We start from the raw sequence: 8,009 nt of genomic DNA on the forward strand, positions 1-8,009 counted from the left end.
TCTGGGCTAAAAAATGAATGGGGAAGGAAGCAACTTTATATTTAGTGGATTCTTCAAGGTTCGGTCGTTTTTATTTTTTCAGAAATATATTAAGTGTTAGTACTTATTTTGACGCCGAAGCAGAGACTGATTTTGTAGATTATCTAACGCGCCTAGATTAAATTCTAACTTTGCTACGATCCTAAAATCTGTTATATTTGAAAAGCAAAGTAGGTTAATTTTAAAGCCTCTAACGTAATCATATGTCTACTTACCTCAGAATTTTTAAGTTTAAAGGCCACAAATATAAAAGGAAAGAGGGAAAAACGGAAAAAACCAAAATATTAGGAGCTGGTCACGCTTAACCGAAAATTGAATGTATTCAAAAAAGGAAAAGGAAGGAACTGAAAATTGAATGCATTCACGCCAAAACCTAAAATCATGGTTTTTCTTTTTTCCTATTCTGTTTTGGACTTTATTTCCAAGTCAAAGCATTTTCTTGCTCTCCAAGTATGTTAGAATTTTATTTCTAGTCTTTTTCAACTTTTTTTTTTTTTAATTTCTAGTCAAAGGTTTTTTTTTTTTTTTTTTTTTAATAGTTAGCAGGGGCGTCTCAACAATATTGGGGGTCTAAAGCCAAACTTGAGAGAAAGACCCTATTCTTTTTTAAAGAAAATATCGTCATAATTTTTATTTAAAGTCTACTTTTCTAGCTTTTTTAGATGCAAAGTTATTAATTACTGTTTTATAATCGATTTTTTTCTAACAATTGCTTTTCAATTGATAATACAGTCAAACCTCTCTATAACAGCATCCGCATATAACAATACCTCTCTATAGCAACCAAATTTTTATGTATCATTTTACTTCTCTATAACATCATTTTATTTATAACAGCAACAACCAACTTTATAACAGTACATTCTTTGTAAAATTACCCATCATATAACAACTATCTTTTTTTTTGGAAACATAATAATTAACCATATTTATAAAAATAGAATATCTATGATAACCAATAATAAGTGTATAGATTTTGACCAAATATTTGATCTTTTATTACACTATTTATGACAAAGAATATTATATATATATATATATATATATATATATATATATATATATATATATATATATATATATTCATCATTAAAAGATTTTCCTTCATTATATCAAGTGTGATTAATCTTAGAATTTGACAATAAAAAATGAAAAATTAGATTTTATGTATTTTTTTTTATTTTTTATAACAGCGAAATATTATTTAATGTCAATGCTATTATATGTAGGGGTGTCAATGGTACGGTTCAGGCGGTTTATTTTATAAAATTTATACCGTATCAATTTTTTGGTTATTTCATTTTGTAGAACCAAAATTAGACTTTCGAACCTACCCCATCATATTGGTTTCTCTTCGGTATCGGTATGGTTCGGTTAAATTTCATTTGTTTTGGTTTAAAAAAAGAATATCATGTTATAGTCACTAGTAAAAGTTACGACACAATATTATACATATTTTTATAAGACTTTGATAAAAACTCTCTAGATATTTTTACTGATTAAAAGGTGATGAACCAAGAAAACATGAAAGACGACAAAAATAAAAATTGATCCACTATTTTACAATAGTGTAAAATAACGTTAGAAAAAAAAAAAATTAGATCGCACGAGGTGGAAAAATCAATCAAGATGAGACTCAAGAACTGAGACTACTAAGATTGAGTATCCAATAAGAGGATTTAAAATCATACGATCGAGAGGAAAGATATCTAATACTTTGTAGTTTTCTATCCAAGATCATTGGAATACCTTGTAGCTTACTAGTTACTATTCGAGCGCTATAACTAATTTAATTTCAATAGGAGTAACATAATATGTTTCAGAATTGGAACTTTAGGTGTTAATTATGTTGCGCTTGTAGTAATTTTCATCATCCCAAATCCAAGGCGAAAATTTTAATATTTTATTATTTTTAAATTTAATATATAAAATATATTTTATATATTCGGTATTTTTTCGATTTATTTTTCTAAAATTAAAAACCTACCTAATTATTCGGTACATTTATAAATTATATAAAAACCGTCAGTTTTATTGAAACCTAAAATCGGTACTGTACGGTTCGGTTCGGTAGGTTAAGTTGATTTTTTGAAAACCATTGACACCCTAGTTATATGTGTATAGCAGTAAAAAAAACTTCGGATCCAACTATGCTGTTATAGAAAGGTCTAGCTATTTAGCTAATCCATTCAATTTATCTCGAGACATTATTGATCTTAGATAAAATTTTATTATTTTTAATTTTGTAGTTATTTCCATAACCAATTTTGAGTAGGAATTATAGGCTTTTCTTGGACGCACTCCCACTCTATGAATAAAGATTCTTTCTTTGTTCTTAATTACCCTTAATAATATTGAGAGTGCTAATATTGTTTTCCTGAACTCCATCCGACGAGTTTTTGGGGGCAAAAGCTGCAGTCTTTAAAAACCATAATCATCAACAAGAATTCCCCTTTTCTCAAATCTTCAAATTTTCCTTTGAACGCACTTCATAGTCATGGCAGGCTCGGGTTCGAAGTTTGATGCTCATCAATTCGATGCGAAGATGACAGAGCTGATTGGTACTGAAAAAGAGGAATTCTTCACGTCCTATGATGAGGTTGACGAGAGTTTTGATGCCATGGGTTTGCCAAAAGACCTTTTGAGGGGCATCTACGCTTATGGTTTTGAGAAACCATATGCTATTCAGCAAAGGGGCAGTGTTCCCTTTACCAAGGGCCTTGACGTTATCCAGCAGGCACAATCAGGAACTGGAAAGATGGCAACTTTCTGCTCTGGAAAGAAGGGGGGAATTGGCAGCAACTCAACAATTTCAAGCTTGATTGAGGCCCAAGAAAAAGCAACAACAGAGATTCACAGGTTGCAGGCTGAAAATGCCATATTGAAAATTGAACTGAAGCAGCTTGCAGGGAAAGCAAGGGAAACAGGTCCCAGTGGTCCTTTGGAGGAGGCCAATTCTCAGCTACAGGCTGAAAATGACCAGCTGAAGCAAAAGGTGGAGGAACTAAAGGAACAACTGATCCATGATCAGAGGACTGCAAATGAGAGGATGGACAAGCTCCTTAAAGATTTGGCTCCTTAAGCTCTTCCCTATTAAGCCTTTCATTTCCTTAATCCCCATTTTCTTAAGCCTTCTCAGTCCCTTGAAATTTCTGCCCTTTTGACTCTTGTCTCTTAATGACGTCGGTACTTTTGGTTGTTTGATTATTACATTATGTACGGTTTAAACTACTAAGTTATTTTGATGTGATCAACGTTGGGCATCTTCTCTGTGATTTGCAATGTTATATAACTTGTTTGTCTCTATTATTGCTTATGATGTGTTGCCCAGTGGCCATGAGTTAATGATCCTGAACTTCTTTTTTGCTTGTGCTGCTATTATAACTCTTTTCAATGATGCCAAAAGGGGGAAATTATTCAGGGGTTTAATTGATAGGGTCTTGATACTTGCTGATGTTGTTGTTACTGTTAACATGTTGTGGTGAAAGAAAGGTCTGATTCTCAGGGGGAACAAGTAGGAATCTAGTTCTCATGGGGAGTATCAATTATGGGGTTGTCATCAACAAAAAGGGGAAATTGATAAGTTATGCTATTTCGTGTTCTGATGATTTACCAAACATACTCGAGGAACCAGCTAGGGACCAAATACGATCAGGTCCCCTAGCCGTTACAGGGTCAACTAAGCTGCTGCACTGTACCGACTGACAGCAGTGCAGCAACACAACTGCAGTTTGCTAGAGGTCAAAACTACATGAAATTTCTCTCTCATATCATCTCACATGCTCCACTATATAAACAACATGTTACAAGTGTAACCTTAACACTTTGCAAATCTGAAAATCACATATTCCAAGTGCTAGCCGCCACTGCTCTCTAGGTGTTTTCAAGAACAAAGCTTCGACAAACTCAAGGACCAGATCTCAATCACTGAAGATTTCTTAAGTCTTTAGGTTTGTTGAGTCTTTGTATTTTGGTCTTTATTTGTATTCCTACACTACTTTCAAGAAGTGTCATATTAGGACTCAGTTGTGTACTTGGCTAGAGTTAGTCAAGATTTGTTTTTTGCAATAGAGTTATTGTAAAGGTCTTACAATAGAGTTGTTGTAAGGGGGAAGGGATTAAGAGTTTAATTCCTAGGTTGCAATAGGTTGTAATATGAAGTTGCTCATTTATAGTGAAGTTTGGGAAATCCTACTCAAGTAGGTCGTAGTTTTTAATCCCTTAAGCAAGGAGTTTTCCACGTAAATATATTGTGTTATTTACTTTCTGTTTTACTTAAGGGAACAGATAGAGAACCTTATTCTCTATACTGTTTGGTGGACTCATATATTCTTTCAAGAGGTTTCAAGGATCAGATTTATGACATCTTCCAGCTTTTGCCACTAAAAATCCAAGTCGGTGTTTTCTCTGCCACATTGCCACCAGAGGCTCTTGAGATTACTAGAAAGTTCATGAACAAGCCCGTGAGAATTCTTGTGAAGCGTGATGAGCTCACTCTTGAAGGTATTAAGCAATTTTATGTCAATGTTATAGAGGAAGAGGGGAAGCTTGAAACACTTTGCGATCTTTACGAGACCTTAGGCATCACCCAGACTATCATCTTTGTTAATACTAGGCGAAAGGTTGATTGGCTCACTGATAAAATGCGCGGGCGTGATCATACAGTATCTGCTACTCATGGAGACATGGATCAGAACACAAGAGATATCATTATGAGGGAGTTTCGATCTGGCTCATCTCGTATGCTTATCACAACTGATCTCCTCGCTCGTGATGTCCAGCAAGTCTCCGTTGTTATCAACTACGACCTGCCAACTCAACCAGAAAACTACTTGCATCGTATTTGTCGTAGTGGATGATTTGGAAGGGAGGGTGTTGCTATCAACTTTGCTACCAATGATGACGAAAGGATGCTTTTTGACATAAACAAGTTTTACAATGTCCGAATTGAGGAGCTGCCAACCAATGTTGATGATCTCCTTTGATGCGATATTTGCTTAACTTTTTATTTTAATTTTTTATGTTGTTTCCTATTTTAATGGTTATTTCTTCAGATTCTGCATATATTTAGTTTAAACACTAATATACTGGCGGTTCATTAAACAGTACCTTTTTAATTTATTTTGAGAGTGATTTCATCATGACTTCAGTTTTTTTATATCAAATGGGATTGCATTAGTATGCCATTGCCAATACATGGCATTATTGAATTGGCTAGTTTAAATATAGACAACAAACATAGAGATGAGTACAGTCGAAGCATAAACCAGCAGTTAATATTCAGTCCCTTCACAATTTTGTTTTGCCAAGGCTCCTGCTCCTCAGGCTGTGCATTGAATCCCTACACCTAGAGAGCTCTATTGTAGGTGAACAAATTGATATGTCCTTATTTAACAAACCCTTTCTCCATGAGAAAATTCGAATAGGTCGATCAATCTGTAATTTCACATTTGCTTCTTTCTCTAGCTGCAAACAGTACTTGTCAAATCTCTCAACACTTACATGCGGTCCAAATCAAGGGCTGCCAAGAATTTCGTCTCCTGCTCTGCAGTGGTTCCCCTACTTTTGCATAATAAGCATTGTTGTTGCAGCTGAAAAAGTGTGAAAATCTTGTAAGAAATCCAATAGTAATGAGGTTTCAACCATGAAAAATAAAAACATGCCACAAGGACCGAGAATGACATATCTTATCCCAAGTATAGATGGTGCCGCTGTGCCGGGCAAGTGCCTTTTAATTTAATTGACCAAACACATACTACTCACCGCAAATGCTTTTTCGAAAAGCACTTTTCAAAATAAATTGATTTTAGAAGATTAGACAAACAAGTTATTAGATACGCAAGGGAGATATTTGTAGAAGAGGATAGAATTATTTAGATTATTAGTATCTAGAATCATTACTAGATAAGTATAAATAGGGGTGATCTTGTGCATTTGTCACCAAGCCAATTCAAAAAGATATCTCCAATTTCATTTTTCTTTAGCTATTCTCTACAATTCTTATGTTTCTTTTTGGTGCCATATTCTCAGCGCCCTCCCATTATTACATTATCTCAAAGGCTTCAAGGACAAACTAATATTGTCCAGCTTCCTCGTTTCCATTATTCGGCGGTGTACAATTTTTATCGCGATATGCGGATAATTCATTTTTTTAGTCATTTCAAACTTTGGTCCTCTCTCTGCACTCTTCTCATGAGTCTGGAACCAAAATAACCCCCCAAAAAAGGGTACGAACCAAAATACCCCAGGAAAAAAAAGAGGTACAAAAGTACCTTTAACGCATGAAAATCATGCGTTAAAGGACTTAACGGAGACGGACCCGTTAAGTCCTTCAACGCATGATTTTCATGCGTTATTGGATGCTCTTTTTTTTTTCTTTCTTTCTTTTCTTTCTTTCTTTCACACTTTTTTACATACTTTAGCCATAGATTAATCATGCTTCGAGACTCCAAAACTTGAATATTTTATATAGAACCCTATTTATTTTTGTGCGATTAATAAGGTAGGCTCAACACATCAAGGATACACAAAACGTTGGATTGTCGTTTCAGTGGTTAAAAAGTGCTCAAAGTCTATTTTTGTTTGAAGATTTGTTGTCATTAGCTTTAAGTTATTTATGTTTTAGGGTTTCGTGTTATTTTTATATTAATGCGTAACTTTATTTTTAGTGATTATAACTTTATTTTTATAATCAATTAACAAAATATCAATTCATGATCAATTATTTATGTGTAATTTTTTATTTTTTTTGCATTATACCCTTCAACCCCCAACTAATTGGAGTCCGCAACTTAAATAACCCAAAAAGTGAATTTGGGTACCAAAATAACCCGTTAAAAAACCTTTTGCGCACTAATTTGTTTGTAAGTTGGTGAAATTTTAAATGGTCATAACTTTGCGCTCAGATGTCCATTTGATGCGTTTTTTTTTTTTTTTGAGATCTATGCGTCTGAACTGCCGCAAGGCTGTTCGCCTGTCCCGAATTTTCCAAAAACGACCGTTATCCCATTCAATTTCAATTTTCCCCCAAATTCGTGCACAATTTTCATTTATTTCTTCTTTAAATCTAATGGCGAAAAATATATTTCAATTCCATAATCCCGTGATAATGATGTTTTCAATGTCAATTTCAAGGTTCCAAATTCAATTTAAGAAAACAAGCTAGATAGCATTAGTGAACATACAAAATAATAAAAAGTGTCTTCATTGTAACTTTAACCAACTTGGCTTGGTGGTAAAGCCTTTGGCTTTTGACTTTTTTTTATCTCATCCACCAGGGATCAAACCTCGGCGGGAGCGTTGAGAAGATATTATTAGTAGAAAAACGAACTAATTTATTTAACGATTAACATGGGATAAACAAGTAATTAACATGGGAAAAACAATTTCAGAAATAAATATATTAACAATGACATAATTAACAAATATTAACAATGCCATAATTAACAAATAATTAACGGAGATCCATGGAGGTGTCGTATTTGTAAATACTAAATTATTCATTATTCTTGAAATTAACTAAAATTTTATATCTAATTAGAACTTACTTAACTAGGATAAGTTATGGAGGATTTAGTTAGTTATTTTGAATAATCCATGATATTGTATTGTTGATTATAATTTACTTAACTCATATAGTTAAAGTAATAACGAACAAAATTTTATATTAACTAACTAATCCTTCGTCAAAAAATTATGTTAACTAACTAATCCTTTTCGGAAATTGTGTTAATGATGTTCAATCCAAAACTAAGGATTTAGCTTATCGTTTGTTATTCAGGATTTAGTTTATCGTTCGTTATTCGGGATTTAGTTTATTATTCGTTATTCGGGATTTAACTTATTGTTCGTTATTCGTTAATGGATTATTTTGGTACCCAAACCCACTTTTGGAGAAAAAAAAATTACACAGAAATTATTGATTATGAATTAATATTTTGTTAATTGATTATGGATTATTAATTTGTTAA

General features: G+C 33.1%; 1 pseudogene; it reads left to right on the top strand.

The window, feature by feature from the left end:
• The first annotated feature begins 2,299 nt into the window (after positions 1–2,299).
• On the top strand, positions 2,300–5,039 carry LOC132645893 (eukaryotic initiation factor 4A-6-like; annotated as a pseudogene).
• The last annotated feature ends 2,970 nt before the right edge of the window (positions 5,040–8,009 follow it).

This window comes from Lycium barbarum, chromosome 6 (genome assembly GCF_019175385.1).
Source record: "Lycium barbarum isolate Lr01 chromosome 6, ASM1917538v2, whole genome shotgun sequence".
In the NCBI taxonomy this organism is placed as follows: Eukaryota; Viridiplantae; Streptophyta; class Magnoliopsida; order Solanales; family Solanaceae; genus Lycium; species Lycium barbarum.